At 38.9% G+C, this 12201-nt stretch overlaps 1 long non-coding RNA gene across 2 annotated transcripts in view; it reads left to right on the top strand.

Annotated features, from left to right (window-relative positions):
• Positions 1–7445: 7445 nt before the first annotated feature.
• LOC128114777 (uncharacterized) overlaps positions 7446–12201 on the top strand; it is a 173106-nt gene continuing 168350 nt past the window's right edge. For both annotated transcript variants that reach the window (XR_008219903.1, XR_008219902.1), the window contains exon 1: positions 7446–7700. This is a non-coding gene — a long non-coding RNA (uncharacterized LOC128114777). The remainder of the gene's footprint in view (positions 7701–12201) is intronic.

Here is a 12201-nt window from a genome sequence, read left to right as displayed (position 1 = left end):
TTGATGAGGCCAACACTTTATGGAGGTCAGTGGAGTAAGCAGTATGGAGGGAAGGTCTTACTCCTATCATTTGATATTCTGCGGATAACTGGTGTGTTAGGATCCTAGAGAAGTCCCGCAAAAGACTATCATCCACCTACGCAATCAACAAGACCACTTATTATCTCGAGAGTAAAGGTACCAGTATGCTGAGGCTGCATATCCAACACAACGGCAAAATGGTGACCCTGGGAGAAGCTTGCAGGCTCTTTTATACACAGCTAAAGGAATTCTAAAGCAGTTAGGTCATTCTATCTATGATTGGCTTGCATAAGTGGCAATCACATTAGTACATTCCTGATTGGTTAGGGCTAACGGGGGTGGGAGGAGTGAGGGTGGTGGGGGTGGGGGGATGTTGGATGGGGCTACAGTTTTCCCATTTTGGGGCATGCCTGGACAAGTCTCAGGCTCTGTCCTTATTTAAGTTATTGCCTTGAGATACAGTAGGGGTTGGCTCAGGCCTGGTACATGCAGTTCCTCTTGTCCTTGTTGTCAGAGACACTGGAGATTGATTGTCCAGTGTTTGTGGCTTCCTCAGAAATTGTCTGTCCAGTGTCAAGAGGCAGGAACTGAGGCCTTAACTGAGTTCTTAGGAGCCTGTCGTGGTATTTGCCTGGCCTTCTCACGGTGGATGTAATTAAGGGGAAATCTACACAAGAATTTTTGATACCACTCCTGATAGTATAGTAAGAATATCTGTTTTAGTAAGATAATGGAATACAATGAAGAATGTAGAGAGTTGAACCATGAGAAGGGCTTGAAGTTGCGATTACACAATTGCGATGATCCCATTCTGCTCCATTTAAAGATTCTGCATGTGGCCCACTGTTTCTGCTTCCTGTACCATCTCTTATAAACTCACCAAGCAGAGCTCTGCCTGGACTTGACTCTAGTGCCTGGTATTTAACTAGTTCTTAGCATGTTGCTCACTTGTGTAGGGGCTTTGTTGAATGACCACATGTTTATAAATGTGTGTGTGTGTGTGTGTGTGTGTGTGTGTGTGTGTGTGTGAGAGAGAGAGAGAGAGAGAGAGAGAGAGAGAGAGAGAGAGAGATGAAATCAGTTATGTTGACTATGTTACTTTGCCATTTGTGTTAGTTTCTTCTTAAAGCCACCAGCTAAAAAATTTCCAGAGTGGTTAATTGTCAGGGATTTCATTACATACAATTCCATGATATTAGTATACTAATGCTAGATAAATGATTGATGATAGGTAGGGGGAAAGAGACAGCAGATAGAGAGAGAAAGAGATATGTATAGATGGATGAATAGATGTATATGGACATACAAATGGATGGTTGGATAGATAGATAGATAAAATTTTCCAATGTAAATATACTACTTAGAGTCATAATTAGTTCCATAAAGATTTATTTAGATGCCTGTTCATTTTGCTATGCTCAAATAGTTTTTGCAATATATCCATATTTATATTGTATGTCTCAGTTGGTCTGACAACTAAGGACAGGTCTCCCTGTTGCTTTTATACAATGTGGCAAGAGGTCACTCTGATATTTCAATTATTCTTAAATTACTTTTTTATTTGCCTACTGAGTTCTGCCACTTTCTCCTTTTCTGTCCTGTGTCATTAGCTTTTCTTCCTTGGCCTCGTCTGTTGACTCATTGTCTCTCTTCAAAGTATAAATACTTGGGTTTTCTGGCACTCTGTATTAGAGAATCTTTAATTACATTAATTCTTATGTCCAAAGTTATCAAACTCTTATAATTCTTTTAGCATTATTGTTTTTTGTTTGCTTGTTGGTTTGTTTTTGCCTCCTACTGCCCCAAAAGGACCTGGCTACTTTGTTAAGTCTCTGAGCCCAGGTGCCTTGTTAAATCTTTATGTGCTGTGAGAGGCTAAAGAATGGTCCCCAAACCTACCTAGATTGGAATCTCTTGATTCTGTGAATGTTTGACTTATTGCAAAAGATGCATTTCCAATATGGCTAACTAAGTGCTTGTATTAGTTAGCATTCATATTGCTGTGAGAAAACACTGTCACCATGAACTAAGCAATTAATTAGGCTTACCGTTTCAGAGGGTTTGCATTCATGATAGTGGTGCACAGACATGGAACAGCTGAGAGCTCACATCCTGATCTGGTAGCAGGAGGCAGAGAGTCACTGGGAATGGCAGAAGTCTTGAAACCCCAAAGCTTATCCCCAGTGACACACGTCCTTCAAGGGGGCCACCCAAAGAGTGTTGGTTGTGGTAGTTTCTCAATGTTCATTCTCACAAATAATTGCTCCCTGAGCCCCCAACTTGTGCATGCAACTGCTTGCTCAACCGCTTTATGGGATAGTTAAGGGCATGTCAAGTTAAATAGGTTCATATGAGAATGACAATTGCTTTCTATTACTGTACACTGATCCACACACCCTAAAATCTCCCCCTGTCCTTCTAACAGGACTCACTCAACCTCAACCACAGATACTATCAGTTTTCAGTTAACTCTGGCTCAAAATTGGACTCTACTATCTATCTTTTATTCATATCCTACATCCCATCCATCAGGAAGTCCAGTCAGTGATGAAGACAGCAGGCCAAGCTGTCTCACCTGGATCTCATTTACTGTTCCTCCTTTCCCATGGATTCCATTTATGACCTGATTGGTCCCAACATCCTACAGTTCTTCTGCTGGAAGACAAACCATTTGGGACTAAGTATGTACTAATACCAAGTCTTTTCTGTAGTCCACAATAGCAATTCCCAATCCTGAGAAACTTCACCTCCTGAAGGATTTCTGGCAAAATTTGGAAAAAGTTTTGGATGTCATCATGAGGAAGAAATGTCATTGTCGTCTTAGTGTTCAGAGGCTAGGAATACTGCTACCTCTCCTACATTCAAAGCCTCCAACAGTAGAGGATTAAACATCCCAAATATTTCCTTGGGATGCCTAGATCTTTATGATTCAATCACTGCCTGTATCTCATAACCTGATTTTTCACCACCATCTGTTTTGATAGAACCATCTCTGCTCAAGGGTGTTGCCTTTATTTTTCCTTGCCCCAGAGGCTCTCATCCTAGAACAAAGCACTCATTTGTACAGACTGATCAAACACTACCTCTTCAGAAAGGTTCCTCCTGATCTTTCCAGAAAGGTTGGAAGAATGGAGCCTTCTTCAGAAGTCTAGCTGAAATATTATGTTGGGAGATTTGATAGTTAACTCATCCCAAAAGGCAAGAACTGAACAAACAAGGAGAGCCTCACCCCCAGGGTAGTGGAAGAATAAGATTTACTCTGATAGTAGCAGGATCTGCGCTGGTGTGCCTGGGCTGACATGTAAAACATCCACATGTGGATTTAAACAACACGCCTGCATCTGTTGCATTTTTAGAGGCCGGGTCTTTCTGGATCAAGACGCTAACAGATTTGACTATTGAGGGCTTTCTTCCTGATTTGGAGATGACCATCTGGTCACTGTGTCCTTACATTGTGGCAGGGAAGGGAAGAGGGAGAAATAAAGCCTGGGGGGAGAGGAGGAAGGAGGGAGGGATAGGAGAGGTAGAGAGAGAATATTTGCCTTTAATATACTTGATTTTAAAAATGATTTATGATGTGTGTGTGTGTGTGTGTGTGTGTGTGTGTGTGTGTGTAAATTGGTGAATACCAAGGGATAAATATTGGGTTCATTCTACATTTCTATTACTTTATTGATCATGCACTTAGCAGGTACAACAAAAAGTTGTCATAATTATTATATGATTCAAAAGTACAAATACATTTATTGCTCCAAGGCAACAAGGTTACATATTCTTTATTATTTTCTCAGAAATTTTGTCTCTGATTTATGAACTTCTTTAGTCTGATCTTTTAAAATTATATGTGCTGCAAGGTAAATAACTTAAAGAGCAAAGGATTTGAAACAGCATTAAATCTCAGAGCAGCTGTGATTAGCATTTGAATCCTCTTCTCACCGTTATGAGCTAGGTGACAATAGTCCAGTCACTTAATTTCTCTTTCCGTATGTGTGTTCATCTGTAAAATGGGAATCATGACTCTGTGTACTTCACATGACTGCACTGGAGAGCAGTGGAGTTGCCAGAGGTAAAATAGCCCATGGCAAAGGCTCCATTATTGAAAGCCGGCTAGAAAGTCAGGTTACTGGGGGCTCACCATGATTTATATCTGTTTTCTATTTTATACATTCCCAAACACGAAAGGAGGATAAAATATTTATAAAATAAATTGCATTTAAACATTCCATCATTCCGTTGGTACAAGTGTCATAGCTCCTTTTCTCCATGGAAAAGTAGACAGCTCCAGATCACATAATAAACAAATAAATAATAAACCAAACCAAGGGCCTCAAGCATATTGTTTAATTTCCCTATTTGTCTTATATGGGACAAGAAATATGCAGGAAATTCTGGAATGTCACATGGAATAAATGCTACCCTGCCTTTGTATACCAAGAGGAGTAAAGAAATGGAGAAGGAGAGAAGTAATGAGTCACAAGAAGTACACATGGAAGATTCTGGGAGGAAGAGAACTTTGTGGACTGGAGGTCACACCAAAGTTAGCCAGGAAGTGCCGAGAAAGGAGCATTAGCTTCCTAGCTGACATCCCTCTCATGGTTAGCTAGCCATCCCTGGATTAACTGATTTACTTATTTTTCCTTTAGTGAGAACATTCACTTTTCTAATAAGGAACAGGAAAATGGCAGAGGAGGCTGTCACAGTGAGATGGAGGATGACTGACCTTTGCAAGGCAGCTCTCTTGACTTTCACAGAAGCCAGGTGGTCGAACTGTTCAAAAAAAAAAAAAAAACAAAAAACCTACACATTACAGATGCTAGCTCTGGCAGAGTACCATGGCTGTCCCTCTACTCAGGTGGTTACCATGGTTTATATTTGCACATTTGCGCGTGAGGCCACTGCTGTGGTGAATTTCTTACTAAACCAAAGCTCCTCTATGGAGTGTGGCATAATCCTGACTTTGTGATGAAAGGAATAACATAGTCACACAAAGTCCTGCAGGTGAGGTACGGCTTCTTGGCTGGAAGTCACAACCTGTTGGATGATTCAACTAGTTTAATTAAGTGCTGTGTTTTATGGTCCTAGAACACACCTTGCAATAAAAAGAAAAAAAATGGCTTAGTTCACCTCAGCATACTGTTGTAGTTATTTAATGTTTTGGTTAGGGATTATTATTTAGATTTGTTTCTTCTTTTTTCTCCTTTCTTCCTTCTTTGCTTGCTTGCTTCCTTCTTTCCTTCCTTCATTCTCTGTCTCCGTCTCTCTCTCTCTCTCTCTCTCTCTCTCTCTCTCTCTCTCTCTCTCTCTCTCTCTCTCTCTCTCTCTCTCTCTCTCTCTCTCTCTCTCTCTCTCTCTTTCTTTGTGTTTGTGTGCCTGTTGCTCGTGGGGAGGCCAGGGATGGCTTTCTGGTCTCCCCCAGTATCTCTCTCAAGCTCTCTTCTTTAAGAGGGTCTCATTGAACCTGTAGCTGACTGTTTTAGCTAGACTGACTGGCCAGCAAGCCCCAGGAATGCGTCTCTCTTTACCCAGTTGGTGCTTAGGTTATAGATGTGTGCTGTGGCACACATCATCATCTCTATCATCATAATCATTTACTATTATTTATGCCAGGGTCTTATGAAACAGCCTCCTGGGTTGGCCTGTAATTCACTATGGAATTTTACTTGACTTTGAATTGACAGAAATCCTTGCTTCCTAAATGTTGGGATTATGGGCCTGAGCCAACCTGTCCTGTGGGAATTTCTTGGTGATAAGGTGCAAAGAGTGCTTAATGGGCCAATTCCTGCTCCTATCTTTATATTTTTTTTTTCCTGTCCACAGCTACTTCGGGTTTGAGATAGGAAATTACAAACACTTTTGCTCTGTAGAACTTAAAAACACAGATGGCCTCAATCCTCACACGTGTGCTTTTTTCCCCCTGAATTTGTCAATAGCCTTCTTTGTTTTAGGAGTAGGAGAGTGATTTCCTTGTACAATAGAGAGTGAGTCCCATTGCAATGGTAATCCATTTTAGTGAGAAAAAAAAACAAGCTCTTGCTACTTTAAGCCAGTGCCATTAAACAGAGGTGCCAGGAAAGTGTATGACTGCCAATGTTTTGAGTTTCAAGAGACAGTTAGGAGGAAGATAATGCAGCTAGCTAATACATGAGGTTCAGTTTTACAGTTAATATTGCCTTCCATCTTTGCATAGCCCACTGATTTCTACAGGTGGGGATATCTGTGCTTATCTGTATGACTTACCACCACAAAATTATGAGGAAAAATGAAGAGATGGAGAACTTTCTTTTTAAAACTCTTTCATTCTGTGTATACACTTGAGAGAGATGTCTATTTTTTTCAGGATGTATATTTTGAATGGAAGCCTGACATTTGGGCCTCCTTTATCCGACCTCTATGTAGATTCTCTATCCTATATATGGTTGGGTTATTACTGCCAACAGCCTTGCCTTCCGCCTCTGCCGTCTGCTAACCTAATCAAACATTTGCTCTCCTTAAACAAAGTTGGAGCCAAGAAAGTTTTTCCTATGTTTCAATTGCTGCTTGAAACTGAAGACCCGATCTCTTCTGGATCATTTGAATACTTCATTTATGGTTGGCATTTACTTGACTCCATAGGTCGTGCATACTTTAAAAATTATACTGAGCCCTTATGCAGAGCAGGGGCTCAGTTTCTGCATCAGAGGCTGAAAATGCGCTCAACGGTCCATATGCTATGCCAAGTCCAGTTTATAATGGGTCAGGTTGGCATGGAACATGTACTGCATGGATGCACAGTGCTCCTGCGCAACACCCCCGCCCCATCAAGGATACAATTGTTTCTAAGTTTCAGAGCTGAATGCTTCATTAAATGCTGGAGCATGTGACCTAATGGGATTCTGAATTGCTAACTTAATATTTAGCTCCCCAAATGTAGAGACAAGCACCTTGATGCCCGCCTCCAGTCCTCAGAAATAATCACAGCTGCTGATCTTTCCCAAGAGGTCTCAGTGGACAGAGAAGAATGCAAAGTTTTAATTTGCTAATCATCTCGTTGGGGAGTGCAGTGGGGGGAGATGCTAATTGTCTGCAGACATCTGTAATGACCCTTGGACAAAACCAAGGAAAACTAAATCAAAGCTTTGACAAGGGCAGGAGAGCGGAAACAGAAGCCCTAATTGTGGCCATGTGAAGTGCATTTACCCTTTTGTGTCTTTTGTTGGTAGAACCGCACAATACTTTATAAAGTAACTTTTAAGGACAGGATAAAAATGACTTTTTCTATCTCTGGGGATAAATGGCCAGACTAGATCTGGGAAATATGTGAGGAAGGTCCAACATTATGGTGCAAATGGAGCAGACAAAAGGGTGTGGGGCGAGCTTTTGCCAGTTGAATTTGGCTAACCTGCAGAAGGCCCATTGTCAAGCCAGCCATGCTTCACTGAGCTGTCTTCCCTCTTTATGGTTAAGTGAACCCGAAAACAATGGCAAAGAAATATGCACTGAGTCATATATTCTGCAAAATAGACTGTACTCTCCTCTAACCGAAATCACGACACTTTAATTCTTGGATTTCTCCACATTTTCGTAGCTAAGGCTCCTTTTTGCTTTCTCTGACTCTCTATCAGTCCTCGCAGTTCTGCCCATGGGGAAAACTCTGCGGGACCCTGCCACTGTAGCCCTTGCACTGTTAAGAGGAGTCAAAGGTAAGTTGCTGTCCTTGCAGTATTTTGAGTATCTGTTTCTTTGCTGGACGTCGAAGATTTCTTGGTTGAGAGAAGTTTTGTTTAATAACGATCCCATGTCCCCCCCACCCCACCCCACGCCCCTCTCCCTCAGAAAAACTCCTTCTTTTGTTGCTGTTTTTTAATGGCTAAAGTATGAGAGAAAAAGCAAAAGGAAACCTGATGGCACTCTACTTATGAAACTAAGTAGAAAGCCATGTGTTTTGAGCTTAAATATAGACACACAGAGGCAGAATTGTCTAAGGGGAATGTTGTATTCTCAAAACGGAAAACTGACCGGTGGGGGTGGAGGGTGCTTCACGATTTTCTAGCTTCCGAAGTAATGTCTTGGATTTTCTTTTTTAAAGTAAACTTGGGATTTTGTTTTGTTTCGTTTTTGTCTTTTGATTTTTAAGGATGGAAGCATTATATAATTTGATAATGGGAATACTTAATAAACATGGTCTAAATATCAGGAGAAGCTGCCAAGTCTATGAATTTTTTTTCTTCCTTCTCTGTTGCATTTTCCTGTTGGGGTTAAAATAACACTGAAAATGGACATTTTAAAGAGTTTTAACTTTCAATTGACCTATAAAAACTTCCAAATTTCAGAGAGCCCGCTTTGTTGCTGTTGTTTGTTTGTTTGTTTGTTTTTCTTTTCCCAGTGAAAGTTGCTAAGTTGACTCAGACTGCATGGATGACGTTTAAGGTGTCCCATATTTGCTCCTTTCTGAGTTTTACCCCTTGAGAGAGTCTCTAATGGAAGCCTGGATCTCTTTACTCTTCTCTCCCACAGCAAGTTGTGTGTTTCAATACTCCACACTCTCTGGTATTGAGTTGTTCTTGCCAGGGTCCAGGCAACCAAGGCTCTGTAAAGCACTCTGTAAAAGCTTGCAGTCAATGCCACAGCACTCCTCCCTGCGTGGTTTTGACAGCTCCTCCTGCAGCCCCTGACTGTTTTTCAGCCTCAGTCTTCTCAGCAGGCCCCTCTCAAGGCAGGCCCTTGCTTAGGAGTCTTTTCCCATCTACAGCAAAAGCAAAATCACAATTGATTTCTCCTGCTTCCTCTCTCTGCTGCCTCCCTTTGCTGAGAGCATTAAATGGAGTTCTTAGCTGAAGAGTTTCTCATCACTGCTCAAACATTTGACTTTTACGAGAGTCCACACTTCGGTTCCTTTCCATGGACAAAAAACCAGGAACAGAGGCTGCGTTTCAAAGGTTGCTAGGAGGATCAATAACTTAGAAAAGAAAGCTTTTTGACAGAATAGCATTTAAGCAAAACTGTCGGAGTGTGAATATAGCAAATGACATTGCATTCCTGGGAATACACACTGAGTAAAACCCAATGCAGACTAGAAAACTGGAGAGTGACATCCCAGGAATCATGACACCCATGTGACCAGCTTCATTGTAGAGGACAAAGAATCTCAGAACAATAGGGGTTTCCATGTTGATCAGAAAGGTGGAACTCTGCGAATTAAAAGTCCCAATTTCTAATTTCTTCAAGGAAATAAGTAGAGTTACATGAATGTCTAAAGGGCTTAGTAACTTGCTGGTGGCATGTTTTGAACTCAGGACTTTGCCATATGGTGGCGCTTAGCACCTTATCATAGGCAGACCATAAGAGAAAATAGCATGCATGACTGTTTAGGAGAGATTGATGGGACTATACGTACAGACAAATGTATTTTAATGAATTTGCTGTAGATATATGTATGTGTATGTATGCATACATGCATATGTATGTATGTCTATATGTATGTATGTAAAGATTGGCTAGTCTTCTCCTGCTTAAATGTGAATAGTCAACAGGAGAGAATATTCTTAGAAATGATTCATAATTTCTCTGTGGGAAGCCCAACACATTCAAGGACTAAAGTGCTTACTATTCTGGATGTTTTCAATTGACGTTTTGATTACATTGAAGGCTGAGATTCTCGGATGTCTAATAAGAAAAACAAGAAAAAATACTTTAAAATTGTATCTTAGCTAAAAGATGATGAATGAATAGTCTCCTGGGATCTTGTTTCCAATAGCATCTGTTTGTGACAACAGGAAAATGTTCAAATGATATTGTCCAAAGAGGGTTGGGGAAGAATCACAGCTCTGGAAAATATGTAACTTCCACATGTGACAGTTACTCTAACAAGTAAGATGTCATTTAAGTTTTAGTTTTTCTCTTGCATTAGTTTTTCATATATGGATACTCAATGTCCTGTTTTAGCTTTGTGTTACAAGTTGGTATGTGTGGGTTGATTGAATCCAGAGTAGAAGTTGAGAAAGGAGTTGGCCAACAGAACTGCCAATTTAATATTTCTTTTTTTTTCCAATTTAATATTTCAATGAAATTGCATATAGCTTCTAATAAGAAAACATGTTTTAAAAGCAGTGGGAACAAAAAATTTTTTGAAGATGATGGTCCTGGCCTGGACATGCTCCAGTCTCACTTCCAACACCTGAGAACCTGTGTATGATTCGTCCCTGATCTCAGCCATAACATAAGCTCTAGGGTTATCATTTTAGGCTGCTTATCATGGTTTTACTTCTTCAGTTAACATTTCTGATCTTGGCTAATAGACAAACAAAACAGCGTAACATAATAGTTATCTTTGAGATATTCTCTTAACTACAAACAACTAGAAAGTCAAGCACATGTTTTAGTTACTCAAGAAGTGTTTAAAAACTGTTTGACCTTTAAATGGAAGGTAAGAATTTTACTTAACATTTATTGATGTGTATATAGTGGTTTGTGGATATGTGTTATGTTTTCTATAATGTCTAGTATAAAACCATTATATTCTCTGCTTACATGGACACAGTTATATTAATTCACTGGTTGATATCTCTTGATGTTTCTCATACAAAGGTCCTAAGGTTTTGATATTGTTTTAATACAAAGTCAGTAGTCCATACCTGATCTCTATTCAGTTTTTTTTAATATAAATATGAATGGATTATTTTGGTTTAATTAAATTGGAATGCACAAGAACAGAGATTTACATTTTTAAACTTGTATATATTTTTTCATGGTTTTCATTTACTAGTTTCTTTTTATAAACTACACAGCTGTCTATCACTATCATTATACGCATAAGATTTTTATATATCAGTAAAACACACATAAAATATTGATCAAAATATTTTACTTAACAATTTAAATAAATATATTTCATATATTTGGATTGATGCCTCATATAAAAATAAGAGTCTTGGTTGACACTCATCATCAAAACTGGTAACACTCTTAATATTCACTCCAATGATAAAAATGTTTAAATTGACTTAGTGATGGAGCTTCGACTTGTCCATGGTGTAATTTACACCTTTGATATAATATTATAAAAAGGCATATGATATATATTTTGCTTTTTAATATTCACTGGAGTAAAACATTATTATTGAAAAATAATCAAGAGACTTCACTTATCTCTATCATATATGTAGGAATAGGTGATTTTGTATCTATGCTTTACAATAAATCAAATATAATGCAGAGAAAACTTATCATGGAGCAGAGAAATGTGTGGTTAAAATTAACTGAAAAGTAATTTTTGCTGCAAAGAACCTTGATTTCCTTTTAACTTTCCTATGTATTTTGTCTTTCAAAGAAGGCTTATTCTATGTAGTATGTAAATGGCCTAATTCATCTCCTTTTAGGCTATTGTTCATTTATTTTATTCAATTTATTTTTATAATTATTTTATAATTAAAAGTATTCTCACTCTGTGTGAGAGTGTTATAACTCCAGTAAAGCAAACACCGACTCAAAGCACAACATTAACTTCAGACTAAAACTAATCATAGGACATTATAATCTTGAAGCATGATTCCTAAGGAGGTTATTACAGAATGAATGAGTTGATTATGATGGAAATTTCTCCTGCTGGTGTAGTTGTGGTCCTCACTTGCATAGCCTGCAATAGAACTTCTCCTGCACTCATGTTCTTCAATATTTGCTGGTGTAACGATTCACAATTGAAGTTCCAACACTGATAGTAACATTTAAATGAAATTGTTCTACATAATTTCATGATATATGAAACAGATTAAAATAATTGAATTGCTTTAATATATCCCATTAGTGTTTGAGATATCTTGATTCCATTCTCCTTTTGAACTCTATAGAAGTGCTTTCTGGCCTATCGAAGCTGCATTTCATGGGGGTTGATGTGATGGGGTGACTCCAGGTATTGAGAGATGGATCTTTGGTCGGGGCAGAGGTCTTAGGTTAAGATGGAATTTTGTGCCAAGAAGGAAAGAGATGGTGTCTGAAGTTTTGCTATAAACCTGTTGGCTTGCACTAAATGAAATCTATGCACAAAATTTTAATTTTGTATTCTGTTATTAATAAACACATTAGGATCTATGGCTTAGTTTAGTTCCTGATTTCTATCTGGGTAATCAAAATTTCAAGGAAATGATACATACTTTCTCAGTAATTTTCCAAAATGAATTTTCAATTCCAGTGGCATTGTCTAGTGCA

Source organism: Peromyscus californicus, unplaced genomic scaffold, assembly GCF_007827085.1.
Source record: "Peromyscus californicus insignis strain IS unplaced genomic scaffold, ASM782708v3 Scaffold_19__1_contigs__length_69161282, whole genome shotgun sequence".
NCBI classification, from domain to species: Eukaryota; Metazoa; Chordata; class Mammalia; order Rodentia; family Cricetidae; genus Peromyscus; species Peromyscus californicus.
The sequence above is the reverse complement of the archived record's forward strand: the minus strand, read 5'-3'. Positions and strand labels throughout refer to the sequence as shown.